The sequence below is a fragment of the Anomalospiza imberbis genome, chromosome 11, assembly GCF_031753505.1.
Source record: "Anomalospiza imberbis isolate Cuckoo-Finch-1a 21T00152 chromosome 11, ASM3175350v1, whole genome shotgun sequence".
NCBI lineage: Eukaryota > Metazoa > Chordata > Aves > Passeriformes > Viduidae > Anomalospiza > Anomalospiza imberbis.
The window spans coordinates 18,981,226-19,004,005 of record NC_089691.1 but is presented as its reverse complement, the minus strand read 5'-3'; the positions used below and the strand labels follow the sequence as shown (position 1 = coordinate 19,004,005).

The following is a 22,780-nucleotide window of genomic DNA, read 5'->3' as shown; positions in this document are numbered from 1 at the left end:
CAAGGGAACCCAAATGGCATAATTTTCCAGCTGAATTTTGCTTTCCAGTTTAATAATAGTGAAAGGAAAACAAAGTTAATAGATTTAGCAGTTTTGATACTGCTCACATGCTGATAGATGCCTTTGGATTTTATTTCCCAGTGGTTAAGGGTCTATTTAGACAAAGGTCAGATTAATGCATATATCACTTTCTATAAAAAACTGCATAAAGATTATGTTACACATTTTGCATACAGTTGTGAAAAACTGTAATTTAAGTACCCAAGTCCATGAAAGGGCAATAAACAACTTCAGTATCATCCATATGATTAGTCTAGGATACTTTTTACAGTGATTTTTTAGGCAGTCTATAACAGAGGAAATAACAGCAGATGCCTTTTAATTGAAAAATGATCTGAAATAAATTTTGCACTTGAAAAGGGAATGTGGCATTCTCCATTTATCTATTTAGGTGGAGAGATTTGAATGTGAGATACATGGATTCTTGCATAGTATTTACCGTGTTGGGGAGAGCATATCGACAGACCACAGAATGCAGCTTTAAGACCAGATAATTTTTATGTATAGTACCAAAATATAAAATGGAAAGTATGATTAATTTTTCAATTTCTCTCAGCAGATATCTAATAATTGTGCCCATGGACTGCCAAAGGCTCCCATTAAAGATTTAAAATGCAAAGAAAGGTACAATCAAAAAGATGGTATTTTGGATTAAATAATGTAAAAAAAAAAAAACGTAGGGCAATAGCAAAGTGAAAAGCTACTGGCAAAATAAAAGCGTTGTGTCAATTCTCCTTGAGACAGATTTCAACATTTACACATTCAACTACATCTTTTTTGTAGCTGGGATTTAAAATAAAAATCCTTAAAGTTTGCTTAAGCCAGCTATGATTTTAAAATACATTTTTGGACTTTCAGGTTACGATATACTTGTTCTCAACAGAGTGATGAAAAATGCAGTGTGTGACCCTGTGTTATAAATATCTCCATAAATACAGTGGCAAGGGGTGTAATCTGTTATCCAACATTTAAAAACATGTTAGCAAACTCTGTGGCATAACGTTTCTTTCATTAAGTACCAACAGATACAGGGTGGCCAGAAAGCATTTTGCAACAGCTTCTTGGGAATGTGCTATTTTTGTTAGCCTTGGAAAAAGGGATGCTGCAGCCGTAGTATATAGAGGCTGTCAGAAAGGTCCAGCTGGACTTTTCCTCCCTTTTCTGTACTGTCTTTATCACTTTGCTCAGTTCCACATAATAACATCTTCATCTGAGATTGCTGTGGCGCAGGGGAACTGCATTTGTTGATCAAATTTGGCTGGATAACACTGTGATCTCGTATCCTGAAGTGCGGAGATGTGCCTGGAATACGTAAGCATAAAGCTGGCCCCTTGATTGATTGATTCTGCCTGTCACAGAACAAGATAACTGGATCAGTAAATACCCTGTGCACTTCAACTTCATCTATACAATCAAAAGTGAGGGCATCATGGGGCTGAAAAACACCGAGGCATGATGGGAATATCTACATTTCAGAATGATAGCCAGGAACTTGTGAAAAGCGAGGAAGAAAAGAAAAATTTTTTATTCCTCCTTTTCCCTGTGTGTTTGTACACGGAGAGCAGTGAAAAGCACATTAATTTCAGTGTGCTTGCAGTGTGTCTGTGTCTCCCTGGATTTATTTCAGCTTCACATCTGTGTAACGCTGCTGCTGTTGCCAGTGGTGCTAAGCCAGCATAAGACAGGGGTAAAACAGATGATTCAGACTCTGGATATTCCAGGGAAAGCACCTTATTTGGGGTGTCCTGTAAGAAGGTGGCATTTTTCAAAGAAATGTAATTAAGTTGTGCACCTTACTTGAGTTGATGTGCTACTTTGGCAAGTCCCAGAACTGTTGGGCTGAACATCCCAAATTCAAGCTGCAGGACCCAGCTTTATTGTGGGCATTGTAATTGAATATTAAATGAGACTGAAGAGTGAAGGTATCAAAAAGAAAAAAAAAAGGTAAAAGGTGACAGGTGACAATATTTTAATTAAAAGACCACACTTTTATCCAGAAAACAGAATATGAGCAAATCAGGCAGGATCTTTGCTGTTTTTCCAGTCCTGTTGGGCTAGAAAATAACTACCTTAGCACAATTTTAAGAAATTCTTAAGATCAGTGTTGCTCTCAAAAGTGTGTGTGTGTGTGTGTGTGAGAGACATATTGCTGATAGAACTTGTCAGTCCATCTCCAGCCTGGCATGTCCTTTGTCCTGCACTGCACGGGGTTTGTCTCTGCGAGAGGCGGTGACAGAGTGAGGAGAAGCCTCTCAGGGCACCTTCACCAAAGTGTTACCACAGCAAGGTGTGGTCACCTGCTCTGTCTCCTCAGTGTGGTACTTGACAAGGCACAAGGAAGGTGTTAAAGCCACAACAAACATTTTCCAGGCAGAGCCTGCTGTGGTCCTGTAACATCTCAGCCTCAGGTGTCTCCTGCACACCTTCCTGTGCAGGGACAGGTGTCTGATCCCTGTGGTCCCTTCCAGCTCAGGGTAGTCTGTGATTCTGTGGTCCTCTTATACCCTGTGTAACTGGATAAGGCAGCACTAACACTGAAGCAAATCCTTAGGCTCAGGGCTGCAAGATCAGGCAATTCTGGGAGCAGTTTAATACAGTGCTTTTTTGCCTTTAACTGTTTTTACAGTTTATTATGAGATTTATGTGTGGTGTTTAATCTGGCACTTCTATTTAGTGCTTAATTTGCCTAATACACAGGTAACACAACTTTCTGTAAAGCACTTACATGGTTGCTTCAGACACCTTGGAAATGTGAGGGGCTGGAGAGATCCAGAGCCCTGTGGTGGTAACTGAAGACCTCTCAGGCCATGACATGCTGCTGCATAAACCAGCTTAAGCAGAAAATACTGCCTGTTTTCCTGTTCAAGTATTCTTCTGCATCTAGGACCAGTTCCGTCTGGCTGTGGTTTCAGTATATGTATCGCTCCCAAGTACAGCACTGAAAGGATTAAATGGTTGACTGGGCTCTCTAAACTATAATTGTCTCTCTCTGGATTTTCTGGCATTCTGTATATTGGGGAAGGTTGAAAACTGTATGATCAGGTACTTTGCTTCCTTTCCTTACCTACGTGGTGACAAAAGCCCAGATATTCATTACTGAGGAGGATACAGTATTTACTCTGGGTGCAGCTTTCAGCACTTGGTTGGAGTACCATTATTGTGTGATGCTGCCATGATTTGCTGGCTGTTTTGGATAAATGGTTTTGGGTAAATGATTGAAGGAAAATTCAACAAATGGTATGAATAGCCTTTTCCAATATGATTGTGTACCTCCTTTTCCAAGATTTCCTTGGGAATCTGCTTTTGTTTCATCTAGCACCTGTCTTTCTATGAAAAGGATGCTTTTTCTTTTGGACTCGGAATGACTCAGCATACATAGAAAAGTCTGGTGTGGCTGTGCACCAAAATTACTTCCCTGTTAGAGCCTGTGCATGGCAGGCTTTGTTTGGAGAGAGGGTTTGAGGTTGTCCCCTAAGGGTCACAGGGCTTTACCTTTTTTGGTCCAGCAGATTGCAGCTTTGAACAATCCCCTTCTAAGAAATTGGACACGGGCGAGTTGCAGTGGTCAGGTATCTGTGAGGCTGCACACCTACAGTGCTTCCTGATGAGCTGCCCAGGGGGCCTGGGCACAGTTCTGCGGGCTGGTGGCCACAGCTGCCCAGCTGGGAGCTGGAGGTGGATGGTGGCCCGTGTACCGGTGTGCTGGGAGCTGTCGGGACGCTCGCTGTCCATGCAGGAGCAAGCCTCAGGGCAGGTATCTGTGCTATTTGGCCACCATCTGGGTGAGCCACATGTGATGCTTGTTATCATATCTGTCTGCCAGGGGCTGCTGCAGGAGCTGGGTGCTCCCTGCGTGAGCTGACATTCTGCAGCACTGGGAGTGCTCGCCAGATGAACAGAGGTGCTGGAGAGCCTCTGCTCCCAGGGAGCCAGTGAGCAGGAGCTGAAAGCTGGGAGGGAAACCCTGCTTTGTGCTGGCAGTAAGAAATAGAAGAAATAAGAGTTGCGTTCTTCTCACCCAGCACCTGCAGTTTTAGTAAAGGGATGAGAAGCATCTTCCTCTGTGCTTTCTCTGGAGAAACTGGAAGAAATACATAAGTCAAACTGATACCTGTAGGGTGTCATGGCCAGAAGATTATGGAAGGACTTGGCTTCAGGTTGTGGTGGATCAGACCAGGGAGATTGAGCCTCATGGGACATGTCACAATAGAGAGGTCTGGGCTACAGGCAGCCCTTGATGGCTCTTCACACTCCTAATGTAGCAGTCGTTCTCTGATTTATGGCATTGGTGGAAAGACTGTTGAATTTGTTGGTGTGGAAATTAGCTGGAGCAAATCGACAGCTAGCTGTAGACTGGCCTTTTTCACAAGCAATATAACACAACTCAAAGAGAGCTTTAAGTTAAGTCCAGCTATTTAATAATCTATGTGTTAAATATTAGTTAAAAATGCAAAACTGGATATTATCTGCAGATTTCAGACAGCTGAAGTTGTTTTGTGTAGAAAATACGTGGCAAGTGTTTATTTTTAAATGTTGACCACTGCTATTAGGTATTTATGACATTGGAAACACAACAAAAGGCTAAAAGCAGCACAACAGCCTCAGGTTGGCTCAAATTGGCCGTAACCACCACTTGAAGAGGGAGTTTTATCCAACATTAAATGCTGGAAAACATCTCACAGTGCTTCTCAGGGATCAAAAGCTTTGCAAAAGTGGCCACCACTACACAAGCAGTGTGAAGGATGAAGAAGCAATGAAATGGAGGAGTTTCAAGTGGCCAGGATAGTTCTAAATAAAGTCTCGTGGGGAGCAAGAATCTTCCTTTCTGTGTTATGTACCTCTGTCCTTGTTCTTTTCTTTTCCTCAGTCCTTCAGCTGAGTGGGGTGAGAAGAGCAGTTTTTAGGCAGTGTCTGCAGGGTGTTTTTATGAAGCACCAATGTGAGAAAACGCCTGAATTTGCCACAGCAGTGGAAGGTGGGGCAGGTTCATGGCTCTGAGGGTAATTCTGAACCCCTCCACCGTGGGCCTTGTTTTCTTTGGCTGGAACGTCTGACAGGGCTGACATATTTATGTACAGAGCTAGTATTTAGCTTGGAATTTTACACTTACGAATGATGAACTAAACAGAACTCATTTATGTTTTTCCTTCCCTCTGTAGCTTTCTTTTTTCCTCTTATTTTTTTGAAATGTGAGGTTACGTATTGCAGACAAGTCTCAACATATCCACCCTGTGCTTGACCACCGGAATTAATAAGTAGCCACATTCCTCGATGATTCTATAGGGATTGGAAGCTAGGCAGCCGAGTTTGCTATGCAAGAGAGTTAATAAAAATTTTCATTGCTGGAGGAAAGCTTATATACAGTAGTCTGTTTGTCCTGTATTTCAACCACCTGAGTCAGAGCCAAAAAAGCAATTGTCTACTACATATTTCAAACAGATGCTGAGGGGTAAAAGGAGTGACTAGAATTCTCAGCAATAAAATGCTGGCTCTTTAAGTTCCCTTGAAGGAAGTGAACCTATAAAATTTTTGCTGCTGACTTGTTTGTCCAGTTCTTTGAAGTATATAACATTAATTTAGTCTGCAAATCATTGCCACCTCTATTTTTCGTTGAAGTATCAAAGCCTGCTAAACACATAACCTTGGAGTGCACAAAACCCCCTGATTCCTTTAGCAGATATATTCATTTAGCTGTTACCCATTTGAAAACTTACTCCTGAATCTGGTGGTGGGGTATGCTCTAGGTATTTGCAAAGGAAAACTTTCTGAAGATTTTTTTTTAATGACTATTAATTTCATTTGCAGTAGGTAAGTGCATTTTAAGTGGTGATGTTCCATTCTTTTCTGTTAATGTCAGCCGTTGTTGTTCTGCATCAGAAATTGAGGTGGAGCTCCAGGACGGCTGTGTTTGATGGAGCTCCAGGATGGTTGTGTTTGATGGAGCAGTGGGCTCTGCAAAATTATTCGAGGTTGTTGGTGTTGAGGAGTAGATGTGCCTGTCCTGTGCTCACCTCAGTGCAGGAGCTGCATGGGAGGCTGTGGTGGCACAGGCTGGTGGTGCCTCAGGCTGCAGCTCTGTCTGCCAGCAGTTTTGGCCTTTTGGGCTGTGCCCAGGATTTCTGAAAACAAGAATGAATTGGTGACAATCCCACTCACGCCAAGTGAAGATGGAGTGTTTCCCTTGTCTCAGATATTCCATCTTTCAAGCAGTCTTCAGGCTCGGATGAGCAAAATGTATGCAAGGGTCAATTTTTGCCTTTTTGGTAAAAAAAAAAAAAAAAAGATTGTTCAGTGATAGATACGCTGGCAAGTTTCTGAGGTTAATTATTGCTATGAGATCCTGATCATAGCCTCTTCATAGGGGTTTCTTTTTCAGGGATTATTTTAGAATCTATTTTCCCCTTTTGACCTCTTCCTTTGAAAGTTAAGTTTGTCATATTCTCCTGGACCTTGTGCCCTGGCAGACAGGGAGGAGAAGACCCCTGGTCCCACCACTGGGCTCCAGCAGAGCCATGCCCTGCCTGGCACTGCCCACAGTGGCACAAGCAGAGGACATCAGCTGTGAGGGGAAGCTTAAAAAATGCCATCAGGCTTAACTTGGAAAAAAATATCAACACAGAGGGTGTCAATTGAAAACCAGCAGGGTGGGAAAGCTGCTGTACTGTAGTGGGAATGCAGCAGCCTCAAGGCCCTTTAAATGATTGGTGACACACTAGAGATATTGTTAAATTACCTTTTTTATTGGTTCTGGAGTCTTTTGTCTTAAAAGACTATTCTTGGGAAGAAGTCAAGAGAATCCTTATATTTGGTTTAGATATAAACCTGAGATGCAAAACCTGGATGTGGATCTGGACCTGAACTTTTCCAGTGTCTGGGGAGTATTTCAGGCTGGGATTTTGTTGTGAGACCTCTCTTTGCATGTGCTGGTCTGGAGGACTTGTGTGTTATGTTAAACTGCAGCACAGCCAGGCTTCAGCCAGGGATGTGTTGGTATTTTGGCATGTTTCCCCACCAAACAGGGAAATAGTGAAGTGTTTCTGTCTTAAGGTTGTTTGAAGATTAAAAGGGTCATTTTCTGTTTTGTTTTCAGCACCAAAAATTGAACACGAGTATTTACCAATTTGTAAATTCACTGATTATATTGAAGAGATGACCAGAATGGGTTTGAGTTATGGTAGTAAGCAACAAAAGAAAAGGCTTTTTGCATCTAATTTAACTTCTAAATGTTCAGAACTACTTGTCTGTTTGTAGTTCATGAGTATTGTTTCCAGTGTTGAATTCTTCTCATCTCTGTGTTTTCATTGCCCCATCTGTAAAATCCAGATGGTGGACAAGAGGCTTTTTGGTTTTGTTGAAGGACTTCAGGATGATTTTGAAGGGAATGTATGTTGCTAGTAGTTTGTAAGAGAACCTGGAGCAAAGGCTTAATGAAGGATTGCTGGTGAAACACTTTAATCCAAACACTCTGGTTAAGACTTTCTCTCTAGCCTGCACGGTCCCGTATTTTACATTCACTCCCAGCATGAATTTCCTTTGCTGAAGGTCCCATAGGTAAGCCACGAGAGCAAAATATACTACAGGGCCTCATACCAACACTTGGAGTGGGAAACTTTAACTGTCCAGCTTAATTTTTCATGGCCATAGAACAATAGCCCAGATTGTGTTGTGGGTACAGAGGTGGCCACCGGGATGGTCCCATTAGCCCCACACAGGCAGCTCTGCCCCCTTCTTGGGCTGGGACCAAGCTGTGGCCCATGGTGGCTGTTTTTTGTGGCCCATGGCTGTTTTTCTCCTGTGCTGGAGGGAGATCATCGTGGTGACACGTTCCTTCCAAGGGGAGAGGGCTGAGCACAGCCGTCGCCCGCGGAGCCGCGTTTTGTATCTGCCTGCCGGGGAGCAGCTGCAGGCAGAGGAAACCAATAGGGATAATGGTGATGCTGAATGGGAAGAGAAGATTTTTTGAACCTGAAAAGGGCTGTTTATGTATCATAACCCCCTTTTCAATGCCGTAAACCCTTTGAAAGCATCCTCCTCTTTGCTCTGTGCAGCACGAAGCATCCAGGTTGGCTCCTCGGTAACAGCGGCAGCTCAGCGCAGTTTTTGTACCACTGTGGAGGAATGGGGAAAATTTTGAAAAAAAATCTCAACCGGCCAAAAACAGCATTTTTCAATTCTGTATTGATACTTGAGCAGCAGGCTGGCATCTACAGAGTGCTGAAATAGCTGCGAATTGGTAATTACGAATTACAGCAGGAGATCAGTTCAGCTTAGTGTTCCCAAAGCCTGAGAGATCAAAAGGTGCTAGTGAGAAAGGTAAAACATCCAGTGTCAGTGAATGTGCCAGGCTGCCTGAAACTTAGTTACACTCTCTAGTTTGTATCTGAATTTTGTAAGGGGAAAAATTTTTAAAAAGAGAATGTGGATAACGTTTCTATTGAGTCATGGGTATTGCCAGAAAAATAACAAGGATGTGAAGCAATTGCTGGGGTGCTTGTAGGTTTTTATATTTTTCTCAGTTTTATCCATTAGTTTACCTAGTAGAGCAGTAATTAAAGGAAGAAAAGCAGTAAGAAACAGCAGGAGGGCAGGATTTTTCCGGCTTGTTTTTCCTTAATTTTCTATCAAATGCAGAGCAATACAACCATGTATTTTTTTAAGCTGAAAAAGTGCACCTTTCCCTTTCTTGTACCCTTTTCTTCCCAGCTGTCATGTACAGGAAATGGCAGTGTCAATTGTTATAGTTGTGTGTCATGTTTCAGCCCAGTCTGGGGGGGTCAGTTACCCTGGTTCATGTAGACCCAGGTTGGTATCTCCCAGGCTTTTAAGAGCATCAGTAGATAAGGATCAAGATTTTGAAGCAGGGGATATCAAGAGAAGCAAAGGATTTGTGAGCACGCATAGAGACCAGGCATCACCTCCAGGTGCCCAAAAGGTCCCTGGAAGAGTGAAGTTAATTATGAGAAGAAATGGTCCAATTTTAAGGTGGCAAAACCTCCTTTGCTTTTGCCAAGCTCTTTCCTGGAGAGCAGCCTGTCTGTCTGGGATGTATCTAGTAAAAATTCAGAGATATTTTTCACCACTTTTAAAACCCTTTCACCAATTCCCCAGATTATTGGCAAAATAAGAGTAGTGGCAGATTCCTAATAACTCTCTTCCCTTCTGCATCAATTATGTGTCTTTGTGAGGCAGAGCTTTGAGTCAGCTCTCCTTCATTTTGCTCTTCTGGTCACTCCCAGGGGAGATGGTCTCTTGGTAATAGGAGCTACATCAGTTCAGAGAAGAATACAGTTTTGTTCCCTTCTCGAGTGACACATGACTATCAGGCATCTCATGAGTTCTCTGAGTGGGCACATGAATTAAACCTTTTAGGAGTCTGGGTGATTAATGGCCCTGGTGGGTAGGAAGCAGACGCTCATTACAGGTCTGGGGGATCTGCCTGGCAGAATTAAAAGCTGTCTTGGTGGCAGTGCCCTTTTACTCTCCTGAGCTCCCCTGCGAACGTCACCAGTACTGCTCAGAAAAGGAAGCAAAGTTCACCACAGGGTGGTTTAGGGGATTTTTTTTTACTTTTGTTTTTGTTGCTCATGTGTTGTTGTGTGGGTTTTCTTACAGAGCAAGCACAAGAGATGTTTTAATTAGCCATGGTAGAATTGTTTTTGGCTTTACATGATTCTGTTTATTAAGGATCCTGGGCACATTGACATGGCTGTGAACCTTGTGTCTCAACCTGGCTGCTGAGGCAAAGTCTGTAGTGCTGCCGGTGTCTGTGGATAGGGCTGGATCCCAGTGCCAGTGTCAAGTGGGGATTTTTTCCTAATATGGACAGTAGTCCACAAGCAACTGGACGAAGTCCATCAAGCTAACGTTGCCAACAGCCAGTAGAAAGTTTGGCTGTGCTCTACTTGGACCAGCCCTGAGCTAGAGACCAGAAGGTAAAAGACTTTTTCACACCCTCTCTTGACATCACATGGCCAGTGTTGATGTACTGAAGGCACAGCCCCAGGGATGCTGACAGGAGGTGCTGCCTGCTCACCGCTTCCCTCTGCAAATAGCTGTACAGTCCTAGCTTTTGCAAAATGAAGGTGTTTTGTTTTGCTTTGTTTTGTTTTGTTTTCCTCCAGAGAAAGCTCAAGAGAAGGAACAGAGCAGGCACTAGCATGCCTGTCTAAACCCCTTCCTTTTCTAATTTTTTGGAACATACTCCTCTGTTTACCTTCTGGCCTAATACTGATGCATTGCAAGTGTTTCCACTCACAGAACTTCCACTTGTCCTGATTTTGACAATGTGAAGGTTCTGTATATTAATTCTTATCTGAGTTCTCAGTGGATTGCACAGCCAGTGCTTTAAATGGGCACTGGCAGCCCTTTCCTGGTCAGCAGGAAACAAACTAAGTTTGTTTCTAAGGAAAATATTGTGAAGCAAAGGAGGGGTTTTTGTTGGTTTGTGTTGGTTTTGGTGGTTTTTGTTTTTTTTTTTTTTTAACATCTTGATGTTCTGTATTAGGCGTAGACTGTTTTTAAACATGAGCATGTGTTCCTTTTCTTTGATGTTTTTCATGAAGAAGATTCTGTCTTCCACTTTTAACAAAAGGCTCATGTTCCTTTTAGGTTGTTTTATTCTGCTAATGATACTGCTTACTCAGATAAATAGGTACGTGTGTGTGTGTGTGTGTACATTTAAAATGCAACATTCCCCTTCAACACACCATGGATACATAACAGAACTGATCTTCTGTAGTGATCTCCTGTGCCAGAATTTTCATGTTTTGAAATTAAAATGGATTCTCCTTATCTTCTCATAGCCCCTTTGATCCATTGCCTGTGGGTGCATAGTGGCACTAACGACAGAGGACGGGGAAGCTTCAGCTTTGTGTGGCATCATTAGCTCCACAGCATTAGCAGCATCCCTGTGAGGAGCTGGCCGGGCTCCCGGTGTGCCAGGAGAGCAGCCTGCTTCCCTGCACCTCCCCTGTGCTTGATGCCAGCTGGGATTCTCCCCCTGGAAGGGTCCTGTGTGTTCCTGCTGGGTGTTTCTGCATCACTCTTCCCTTCTCCTGACCCTGTCAGTGTCTTGGCAATGGGGATTCCCTGCAGTGATGCCTGCTTTACAGATCTTTTCCTTCCTCCAAGTAGCACATAACTCCAAGGGCTAAACTTGGAGATTAAACCTGGGTTTGCCTGTGCATCGGCCTGTACCTGTGCTGAGAGATTTTTTTTTCCCTTTAATTGTTAATTCAGTCCAAAGTTTGTAATTTCTATCCGGTCACAACTAAATAGCTTGAACCTCTCTGCCAGGGCTTTGCATGCAAGTACTGTCAAAACTGTTCTCAGTGATGAGTCAGTTCCTTTTTTTCCCCTCTTTTTTCTTTTATTTTAATGACGAGTACGCAGTTAGTGTACCCATTAGAGCGTGCTGAGGGATGGCATGGAAATGAGGATACACATGTGTATGTATCAGATGCTGAAGAGCAGCATTCGTGTTATAAATATAGCTCGGCTGTGTTCCTTCTTACATTTCAATTTTATAATCCGTTCCAGAAGATTTGGACAAAAATACTGTAGTGTAAGAGAGCATTAGTTTCTGAGTTCTTCAAATAATAATTCTTGGTAGAGAAACTAGTAAATAAAGCTCTGAAGATGGGCAAGATGACATCTTTCCTAGTTCTAGGAATTGGGCTTGGGGTATAGATTTATACAAGGTAAAATAAAGGACAAGTGGAAGCAAGAGCAAAACTGTATGTTTTATTTTTTTAGTTTATTGCTAAAATGTATGAATAGCACTTTTTTGTTTGTTTTATTGGTGTGATTATATATGATCTATCTTTACATGTATATTTTTTAGACCTGGTGGGCCCACTGTGATTAAACGTTTGCTTTGAATACGTGTCCAGTGTGTTAACTTTTCACAGTGGAAAGTTGTTAAATTCATTTTTATACAAGGGGGAGAGGGGGAAGAAAAAGAAAGGGATTGGTTGGGGGGGGGAAGAGATTGTTAAATGTATGGAAACCCTTATTGGCTGAATTATATAACTGAATTCATTCAACATGCTCCGTGTATCTTGTTCTCCTTTCAGTATTGCCACTCTGTTCATCACCCCTTTTAGTGCTTTAGGCATATGGTGTGCAGTACATCCAGGGAAGTGTCAACAATATGGCATATGTTATACATACTGATCTTGATACACCGTAGAAAATAATGGGCCTAACTTTAAAAGGCACGGTGCTAAGAATAGAGTGTGCTGCAACATGCAGACAGTGAATCCGCCATGAATGTCATGTTTGAAGACAAAAAGAGCTGTATTTTTCATTACTTTTGTGGCTTGGTTTGTATCTTGGCGTTGCTGCAGATCAGAAAATGACAGTGAGATGAGTGCAGGCAGGATCTTCACCCGCCTGATGCTGCAATTCCAGGCTCTGTGGAGACTTGGGGGTTGGCTTGAGCAGGGGTCAGTGCGGGCAGGACGGAGCAGGGAACGTGCCCACCAGAGCTCCAGGGCTGCCCCTGTGAGCCGGGATGGGCCCAGCAGGGGCTGTGCTACCGACATCCGTCTGTGGGAAGAGGGACGGGGATGGGGGATGTCCGGATGCGCTTCCAGGAGTCATTAGATGGTCACATTAGCTCACCACTTAGCTCTGTCTCCACGCTGTAAATGAGCCTGCACAAGCAGATTGCAACGCTTACATTAAAACCACACTGGTGGAAATGAGTCTTTCCAAAGACTCTTCCAAGGATCTGCCCATTAGGATCTGACTGCGAGATCAGGGCTCTCATCTGGATTCACAGCAGTAAAGTGAAGATGAAACGCTCTGTTTCTCATTTCTGGATCCTGGACTTACTCAGCTCCCCATTTCACAGGGAATATTTAGTCCCAGGAACGCTCATTTCTAAATTAGAAAAAAATTTAAACAGAGGGTCCTTTAGAACACTCATCCTGAAAATTGTTCCAGGAGTTTCATCTTCAAAATAAATGATTCATACCCTCGTATAGGTGCGTGTATATCTGTATGTCTGCATTGCTGTTTACTGTGCTGCACTGGCCTGGCTCGGGAGCTGTAGCATCTGAAGTGCAGAGAAGCAGTGACTGGAGAAAGGAATATCTTCTTTCCAACAAAGACCAAATATTTGTCTGTTATCTCTCTGACCGTTGTAGTGGTTCTTGATATCCTCAGAACTGAGCAGATCACCACACGGATAAAACAGTGCAACAAAATATTTATTTTTAAGCTTTGTTGAATGCTGAATGTTTGGTGCAAGTTTATGAAGGTTAAACATTAATAGCAGATGTTGTTAATGAATAGAAGGCTTGAGCCAGCTTCTGAGACCTTTGAGTTAGTACATGAATTTTCTGGTTGATGACAATACTTGTAACATGCCTAATTATGAAGCAGTGTTCTAATCAAGCCTTGAATAACTGAAGAATTTCCCCTCCTCTTTTGCGGTTATTTCAGTGGCACACACAGAGATCGCTTCAGTGCCTGTGCTTATTCTTAGTGATTTTTCTTTTCTTAGAACATTCATTGAGGTTTTTCCCCAAGAAGCACGCGTATTCCTGCTGAATGTCGGCGCAGGAGCGCGCGCAGGCACAGAGGGTGACACATGCATGGCATGTCCCCTCCACCCCGGCCCCACCAGCAGCTGAACTGGTGCCAGCCTCTGAAGTTGTTGTCCCAGTTTGTCACACTTCCAGGTGAAGTACGTGAAAGTGATTATAGGTAATAAATATCTCTTTTTTTTTAACTTATTGCAGAGGCAGTTTTTCCCCTGTTAATGAGGGTAATTTGACTTGGTTGAAGGATTGCAGTTCTTAAGAATTAATGCAGCAATCCAATTCAAAGATTTAAAGAGATCTAAGATTTTTCACAGGTCGTGTGCTAGTGAATGTGCTCCTATCACATAGCAGCTAATGGACTTGAACAACAGTCTGTCATTTACTGTTACCTCAGTGTATAGCAGCTTTGCCCTTGATAGCGAGTATACTTTCCCAGCAGTGCAGGTTATTTAGTAGTGCTGTGTATTTGTAACACTTTTAAGAGACAGTATCTGATTTCTAACAGCCCTAATTACTGGATAAAGCGAGGTTACCTTTCTGACTTTCTTAATTATGTGTTTGGATCCTAATCTGTGTGAGCCTAAAGTGGTTTAGGCTCTAATAGCTGACTCCTCATCTTTTTTTGGATTTATCTCTGTGCATACACATCTATAAAATAATTTCTGTGTTGCATTTTCCCTGTATCAGTGCTTAAAGGTTAATTCTGTAAATGCCAAAGTGTTAGGCACTAGTCTCCATAAGGTCCCCTTGTTTTTAGGGATGCATTATTACCTTTTAACAGTGTTTTGTAATGACTTATTTGTAAATGCTGTTGGAAATGCTCTAATTTCTTGATCCTATTATGTTCCTGGATATGAAAAATCCTATTGTAAGGTAATTAGAAGGATTCTCTTCTATTTAAATGTGTGTTCTCTAGACAGTGTCACTCTATACTCTGCACACAAGAACCTTTGTTCTTTAATTAGAAAAAGGACTAGAGCTCATTAATTGTGGGTACAAAGTGATGTCTGCTCAAATGGAGAAGCAATAATACAGTTTAAATAATGATTGATCCTACATTTTAAGTCTAACACTATTTCGTACTGATAGTGATAAATAAGCAACATATAATGCAGGTTGTGAAGCAATGTGTGAAGATTTTTATTGAAAAATCTCTTTTTGCAAGGATAAACCTGTGTCGGGCACAATAAATAAAGGATGGATGGTACACACACGGCGTCTGCCGTTTAGGAAAGTCAGCATTTGTCAACAGAGCACCGTAGCAATAGCTGAGATACTGGAGTTCACTCCACCCCATACTTTAGAAAATGAAATAATTGTGAGAGCTGTGCAGTCAAAAGCAGTTTGGATCTTGGCCTTACAGAGCTATTACTGTGATGAAAAGAATATTTTAATTACTGCTCACAAACAGGCTGAGTTATAAATGTTTGAGTATTTTGCAGGGTGTTTTCTTTTGGACACAACTGTACTTTGTTCCCTGAATTTCACCATCTCCCTGCTGTCCCCTTGGGAGGAGAAAGATGAACTTGTGAAGTTGAACCCAAGACCCTTCACCAAAAGGCTTTGGTTTACGTGGTGGCTACAGAAACAGGGTGGGCTGAGATACGCACTGCAGGGTGAGCTCCCAGCAGTGGCTCTTCCCAAAAATCAGGAGTGCGTTGTGCTGAGCTTGGCGGTCCTGCTGCCAAGGTGGGATGCCAGAATGGTGCCTGTGTTTGGAGTTTGGGTCTTGTCAGCTGAGGCTGGGCTGGGCAGAGCGAATCATTGGGCTCCCGAGCCTGCAGCTCCATCTCCTCCACAAACCCAGCAGTGCCCGTTCCTCTCCTTGCCCCATCTTGTGTCAAAGACGTAAGAAAGAGAAAGCCTGTCTTAATTTTTCTAACCCTAATGAAAACATGCATTAACAAGGCAAACCTTTCCCATATGAAGAATAGGAAAGCTGGAAGATGAGGCTTGATTTCCTGCTGTATTTCACAAATCAAAATGGTTAATGCTAGACTGGGGTGTATATTTCACTCAAAGCATATTGGCACTGAAAGAACCCCAGGAAGCGTGGGGTTTCTTGGTATCCTTCTCAGCTATATTCCTCTTGGTGGGAAAGAAAAATATTTTTTAAAAGATAAAAAACCTGTTCTTCAATTGACTATGCAAAAATCTTATTGCAGTATTTATTCCAAACCTGCACACATAATGTTCAGTGAAGGAGAAAACAGCAAAAAACAGTTGTTGATGGACTTAGGCGAGAACTGGATTAAATAAGCATTAGTCTACTGAAGCTGATTACAGGAATATGAAAATGCAGTATCTTAATGGTACATATTTTCATGTGGCAGCTCAGTTGCCTTTCATTTTGCAGCTAATATGTCTATTCTTATGAGTCATTTACTTCTTTAATTACCTTTTGCAGGCAAGGCACCATGGTATATTAATGTGAATGATTTTTACTGCCAGTTTATCATACAATGCCCCAGAAGTTGAAAGGCGTAATTGACTTGGAAGAGCAGCTCATGAAGGAAACAATATTTAGTTGACAGTTTTCCTTGTACTCTCTGTTGACGTTTATGAGTTTACACTATGCTAAAGGAGTAATAAACACAATTTTCTTTCAATAACAGGAAAGAGTCGCTTTTAAAATACATTTGTGGAAAACAGATTTGTTCATTTCTTGAATAATGTAAAATAATGCGTTTTCAGTGATGAGATGTATATAAGACTGTCAATTGAATTAATCCTCAGAAGGTGCCTTTATAACCTGCCTTAGAGCGTTAAAAGATACTAGGGTGCATATGAATCAAATCAGTTAGATGAATATTTAAATTATACACAGATTTGGATAAATCATATTCAGATCTGCATGTTAGATTATTTGCTGGCCTTCTCTTGTCGTGGAGGGTAAAAGTTTAAAGTGGGAGTATGAGGGACAGAGGCTCTGTTTCTGTAGATGGAAGAGCTCTCATCAGAAAGCTCCTGATAAACCCCGATTAGAGGATTATTGCAGAAACTTTCTATAACTTTCCTAGAGCCAGAGGCTTGAGGAAAGTTTAAAATCAGCTTTGCAATCCGTCAAAGTCCATTTTCTCCTGGAATGCTACTTTTATTGAAATGACCTTGTCAAATCGCAAATTCTTTTTCCCAGGCATCCCCAGGACCGTGTGCAGGTATGATTAATCATCCCATCCCGCTTTAATTAATTTAAAGGCGCCCATGGCCGGGGCGGCAGGAGATGCTGGCTGGCGAGGGCAGCGCTTCCCCGCTCGGCTTGCAGGGAGTTAAACTTTTCACAGTTTTCCCGATTGTTTGCAGTTCAGCCCTCTGCAACATAATGAAAGTTTTCGAGCCATCTGTTGTTAAGCTGGCGGTGAGCAAGGCCAGTATATCCAAACAAAGTGCTGGCCTGCTGTAAACTGAACCTGTCAGTTTAGCATAGCTGTGCTGACCTCCCCGGGCGCGGGGCAGCGGGTACCAGGCACTGGCTGCCTGCTCAGCTTCCAGGGGAACTTCTTGGGGGGACCGTGTTTACTTTTTCCACTTAGCGTTCCTCCCACAGGCTTGGACTAGTTTATACTAAATCTTTACATTGACTCTGCCCTATTTTTTTTTTTTCTCTTATTCTGAACTTTCTCCTTTTTTCTTAATCTTTCAGGCCGTGCAGGGAAAAAAAAAATCTATTAAAACCCCACAGTGGCTGGAATTTGAGCTTTTAAAGAGGTGATTGGGGGGGGCGGTGGACGACACAGGACAACAACTTCTGTGATTCTGTAACTCAGTGTGTGCATGTGTGCTGGTGAGATTCTCTCTCAAAAGAAAGAGGCATGTTCCCAAGTATCCCAGCTTGCTTTCCAGCTCCTATTGTTCCCTTTCTTCTGTATTATTTAAGATCAGTTACTCATTTGCTTCGGAGGATTGGGAATAGCAGACAAGGTAGAGCAGAGCAGCCAGCATCTATCTATTGTCTTCCTGGGAGCCACAGTTTGCATCCAGAGTGGCTGGAGCAGCCTGTCGCCTGCTTCTGTTTGCTTCTGTTCAAGGGCTTGGTAGCTCCAGCAAAAAGTGCTAGAGAATTGGAAACTTTTTGGGTGGAATTGCCAAGATCAGACTGGAAATGCCCTTTATTTGTAGGGCTGTGTGGCAGGGAATTGCTTTCCTCTCTTGTTAGTATGAAATACGTGTTAGTTTAGCCTCATCTCCTTCACCTCAGTATGTTTGTGCTTTTTCCAGTCTTAAATCTCAGACTGCCTTCCCTTTTTCCTTCCTCCATAAATGCTATTTTATTTATTCCTTTTTGTCTGGGATACAACACATGTCATTTCTCAGCTGGTATTCACTCAAAACAAGTGATTTTAACTGGTTTTTAGGATTGGCAACAAAACTTGGAAGTTCCTGTGCCAGGAAACCGACTATTTGGTATTACCTGTTTTCAGTGTTTGTTTTTTGGACTAGACCTCCAGTAAATACCTTTCTGCTAGTGCTGTTGCCAAATTCAGTCTTTGCTTTCTACACTTAATGCTGTACCTGCTCACTGGTCTTTGGCTGGTTTCAAGTGTGTTTTACTTACCTCCTGATTCTTGGAAAGCAAACCTGATCGTCAGTGACCCCGAATGCTGCAGTCCTCAGTCAGGAGTTTTGCCTGAGGAGGAGCTGCTGAATTTGTGCCGTGTGTGAAACCGAACCGTGTCTCTGCAAAAGTGTGTCGTATCTTAACAGTGTGGGGCAAATGCACTGGAAGTTCTGGAAAAGCAGTACAAGCTCTGGAAAAGCAGTGAGAGTACTTGGCCTTTCCTGAAGACCCTGCTAAGGACTTGTGCCAGTGCCCACCAGAGGGTAGGAGTGCCCAGGGGATGAGGGGGAAGGAATATGACAGTGGTGAGAAACACTCAATTTTAATTTAAAATGACTGCACTTACGAGGAAACCCCATCCAGCTCTAATCTGTTTGTAAGGTGACTGACACATAAAGTGCTTTTTGTTTTAAGGTAGAGGGAAATGCATTCAGGATAGAGTTTCTGGTATAAATGTCAGGTGCAACGCAGTGCATGCTCACTCAAAAAGTCAAGCAGATAACCTTGGCATTTAGGGACATTGCCTTGTATAAAACGAAATTGTATTTTGTTTTTAAAAAGGAGGACTACATTAAGAGGTCACCTATTAGCTGTGTTTTTGCTAGCTGTCTGAAACTCAGCTCTACTGTCTATTAAACTCAAACCACTATGTAAACATTCCTGTGTTGTTCCTGGTCTCTACAATGGCCAAGGGGATCAGGTTTCACCTGCCTGCACATCTTCAAGCAATTAAAGCAATTAGCTTGAAGCCATTTCAGATTCAAGGTCTACTGTGACATTCAAGTCCAGAAGAAGTCTAGGGGAAAAGGAAAAAGAAGAGTATAAAAGGCCTCTGTGCAGCACATGCACACAAATAACCTATGAGGAGGTTTTGGACTTTGCAACAACTTCCAAATGCGGTCAGGAGGCTTCACAGCAGGCAGGCAAAGTTGCTGCTGAGAAAGGGAAAAGATAAAGAAAAAACACCTAATGATCCTTTAAATTATACCCAAGTTTTGCACTTGGGAAGGGAGGGCGAGGAGAGAGAAATAGCAACATGATTTGGAAATATTTGTGTGAAATAATACGGCGTTGGCCTTATTTACTGATATTTCTCCTGGCATGGATATCATATTTTTCTTCTCATTTAGGTGGGGATTTATATTTGGTGTTTACATTGTAAAACTACACTCACTCTGGCTAATGTATCCCTTACAATGACATTCAGCTCAGAGTTTAGTGATTCCAGCAGTAAGTCTTGAAAGCTGCTATTTTTTAAAAGGTTGGAGCAGATTAGTGGTGACCTTAAAAGATTAAACTAGTACAGTTTAAAGATAAATAATCAGCCTTTAGCACATTAGATAGCTACATAAGCATGACAGAAGGTGACTTTCTTACAACAGTTTCAGAATCCAAGCAGCATTTTTACATTTGAAACTTGACTAAGGCAGGGAACAGTGGTTTGCAGGAAGCAAGACATAAATTGATTGCACTACTTCAAATTGGTTAATACAGTTTTAAATCCACAGTTTTCCTGTTGGTTTTATTATTGAGAAGAGGCTAATTTTAAAAGCTGTGCCTGCTGCAAAAGAAGATCTTGCTTTGCCGTCCCGGAGGGTGTTCTTAATCAGAAATAACCGCAGGCTAAATTATAATGTGGAATCCTGCTGCCCTTTAACCTAACACTGCTGCTCGTTCAGTGTTTGTTAACAAATAGCTCTAAGTACAAAATTGTTTGAGAATTACTTTTTCATTATATTTGCTGACTTCAATTAGAATAAGAAGCTTATTTGGGGAAGAAAAATTAAAAATGTATGGGTTTCTAGAGAAAGTTTCAGCAATTGTTTCCCAGCAAGTGTCGCCTTCAGAACGTAACTGTGGACTCCATGGCACACATAATTCAATTGAAATAAAACTACCTTCTGAACGAATATTTCTGCAGCGGTGGCAGAGGCAGAGCTCAGGAGCATCCCAGGACTCAGCCCTTGTAAAGATGAACAAGCTAAAATGGTGGCAGGGGCTCAGGCCAGGGCCCCTTTTGCACCTTGCAGGGGGATGCAATTCCTGAGGAAGAGGCACCAATTCCCCATCCCTGTAGTGTTGGGGAGGGCTGGGCTATAGATGCGAGTGGCACAGTGTCCTATTTTTATTTCACTTGGAATAACACGTAATTGAAACGTACAGTCGGCAAATTAATTGGTGAGCTGAAGGTAAGAACTGCTGAGTTAGTAGAGACAGCACCAGCCCTGTTCTTTTTTTCCCCTTAAGTTTACATGCTGGAGCGGAAACGCCGCGGTGCTCAGAAAGGAGGTGATGCCTCTGTAAAGCAGATCTTTCCAATTTTATTTTTTTTTCTAGCTTAGTCTTCTGTTTCTATGATCTGCCTTTTGAACTGTTTTTGTGGCTGATCAGTTCCACCTAATATGTCTCTTGATTTCTGCTATTGTAATACTCAGACGACATGCTGTTCTCTTCATTTTTATAAGCTTTAGATGCTCCTGCCTGTCATACTCTGGCGGTTTATCTTCAGCGTCTGGATTTGCTTTCAGACTTGCATGTCTATCAAGCTGCTGTTGCTTTGAATGTGAGATCAAAAGAAGATGAATTCCAGTAAAAAATTTCCTTGTATGAAGAAAAGATTGGGGGCCTATGTAAACATCCCACTGACAGCTCCCAATGAGTTATTTTAGCAGAGCATTAGCACCCAGAATGACAGACAGTCCAAGACTACATGCTAAATAACAAATCAGTCCCTTCAGTGGCAGCAGCACGTTGCCACAACAGCAATACATTTTCTAAAGGAATCCTGTTCCTCTTTTTTATTGAATATGGCTGTTCAACTGCTCATCTCTTCACGAGCTGCCTTTGAGTGCCAGCCCCAGTTTACTTTTTCTTGACAATATCTGTGTCATGTCACCAATATGACAGCAGACAGGGCTTTGATAATTGGGTGGGGAGACGGTTAGTTAGTCATCTGCAGTTAAATAGGTAGTTTGTTTTAGGGAGGGGAAGGAGGCAGCAAAGGACGGGTGGCATCTGCTGGAATGCTGAAGTTACACTTTCGGAGATGCTGAACGCAAGTCCTTGCACCCAAGACAAGCTGTGTTTTTTGGGCGGTTGTTTGTATTTCAGTTCACACAGAGAAAACAGCTCTGCAGCCCGGCCAGCCTCCCGAGCTGGTTTCCAGAGCAAGTCGCAGCACTGTCGAGGGTAGGAACGTCAAGCTTGGCTGGACTTCCGTGCAAATCCGAATTTGCCTAGACAGAGAAGCGAGGTGTGCTTCTGGCTGCTGTTTGGTTTATTTGGGGACATAATTAGTTCTGCCTGTTTCTGCTTACAGATGGGGGGGTTTAATAATGTAGAGTCACTAGATTTTTGTGCCGGGTGTAGTGCTAAGCCCAACCTTGAGATTACCTGTGAGCTCCAGCTGATCTCACCACTTCGCAAGGGAAGAACTGGGGAAGGAATGCTTTGCGGTTTCTTTGTCGTTTAGTAAAAGCAGAGGTTGCTACTGTGGAGGCAGAGCGCGGTGGCTGCCGCGAAGGGCAGTGCTCCAGCGTCTCCCTCCAGCCTGCGCTCCGGCTGCACGGCACTTCCTGTTTATTCAAACATCTTTTTACCATTCTTCAGCCCCCGCTTCACAGAAACAGCCAGAAACATCTCCAGCGCGAAGACGGAAATCTAAAGGCAGACAGTAAGAGCTCACTCTGTTAAACTCTTCATTTTCTCTGCGAGCGCTCAGAGGAAAGGAGCGTGCAGGCAGGGCTGAACTTTTAACGCGCTGCCTTGCGCAGGCAGCTTGGAGCACAGGAGAGGGGAATTGCTTTGGTTTGAAGCAAAAGCAGCCAGTTCAGGTTTTTTATGGCAGTGTTGACAAGGACGGGGTTCTTGGCATGGCTTTGGAGAACTGTGGCACGGGCCGAGTCCTCTTTTGGGGCGCCTGTCACCTTGCGGCGCTGCCCCTCTGGCACGGGAGCAGCCATGTGCCACCATTCCCGCTGCTCGCCGGGCGCTGCAGCTTCTCTTTGCACAACTGCCAAAAAATAACCTAAACAACAAACCCCCCCCAAGAAAGGGAAACGTCGCTGCTGCTCTGGGCAGCAAAAGTGGCGCTAACCTGCCGAATGGCTTTTTTGTTTTCCACAAATTGTTTGCATCGTGGCTCTGGCACCGCATGCGAACCAGCCTCGCTAATATTTGTACCAATTTCATGCTAATAAAAATCAGGCTGCTGAGACAAGCATGGCTATTATCTCATTCATATGACTATTGTTTAGACCTGTGGTACTACAAAAGGAAAGGGAAAGCGTGCTCACGCCGGGTAATGGTTGTTAACTTCTCACGTGAGGGATTTTCTCTGCAGTTTTTCAGTATTAATGATTGTTGTATGAATGGTCTTCAGGGGTTGTTGGAAGATAGTGTAGATCCTCTGGGTAATCCGTGTCACAACACGGATGCTGGATTTTTTTCCCCTCTGTTCAAGTGACTTAAAAAACTGCTTGATATTTCTTGTTGGTTTCTCTTCCCTGCAAAAGTCCACTGAAATAGCAGGTAACTTTTTTTTTGGCAAGCATTCGTGGTGCTCATATAGTGTGAAACATAAGAGAAAATGGAAAATATGCTGCCTGCCCTA

At 42.8% G+C, this 22,780-nt stretch overlaps 1 protein-coding gene across 27 annotated transcripts in view; it reads left to right on the top strand.

Annotated features, from left to right (window-relative positions):
• FOXP1 (forkhead box P1) overlaps positions 1 to 22,780 on the top strand; it is a 379,700-nt gene that overhangs the window by 233,759 nt on the left and 123,161 nt on the right. Inside the window, exon 1 of one of the 27 annotated variants that reach the window (XM_068202280.1) lies at positions 21,636 to 21,841. The exons of the other annotated variants lie outside the window; for them this stretch is intronic. The gene's annotated coding sequence lies outside the window, so the exon portion shown is untranslated. Of the gene's footprint in view, positions 1 to 21,635; positions 21,842 to 22,780 lie in introns of those variants that run through there. 27 annotated transcript variants of the gene reach the window in all.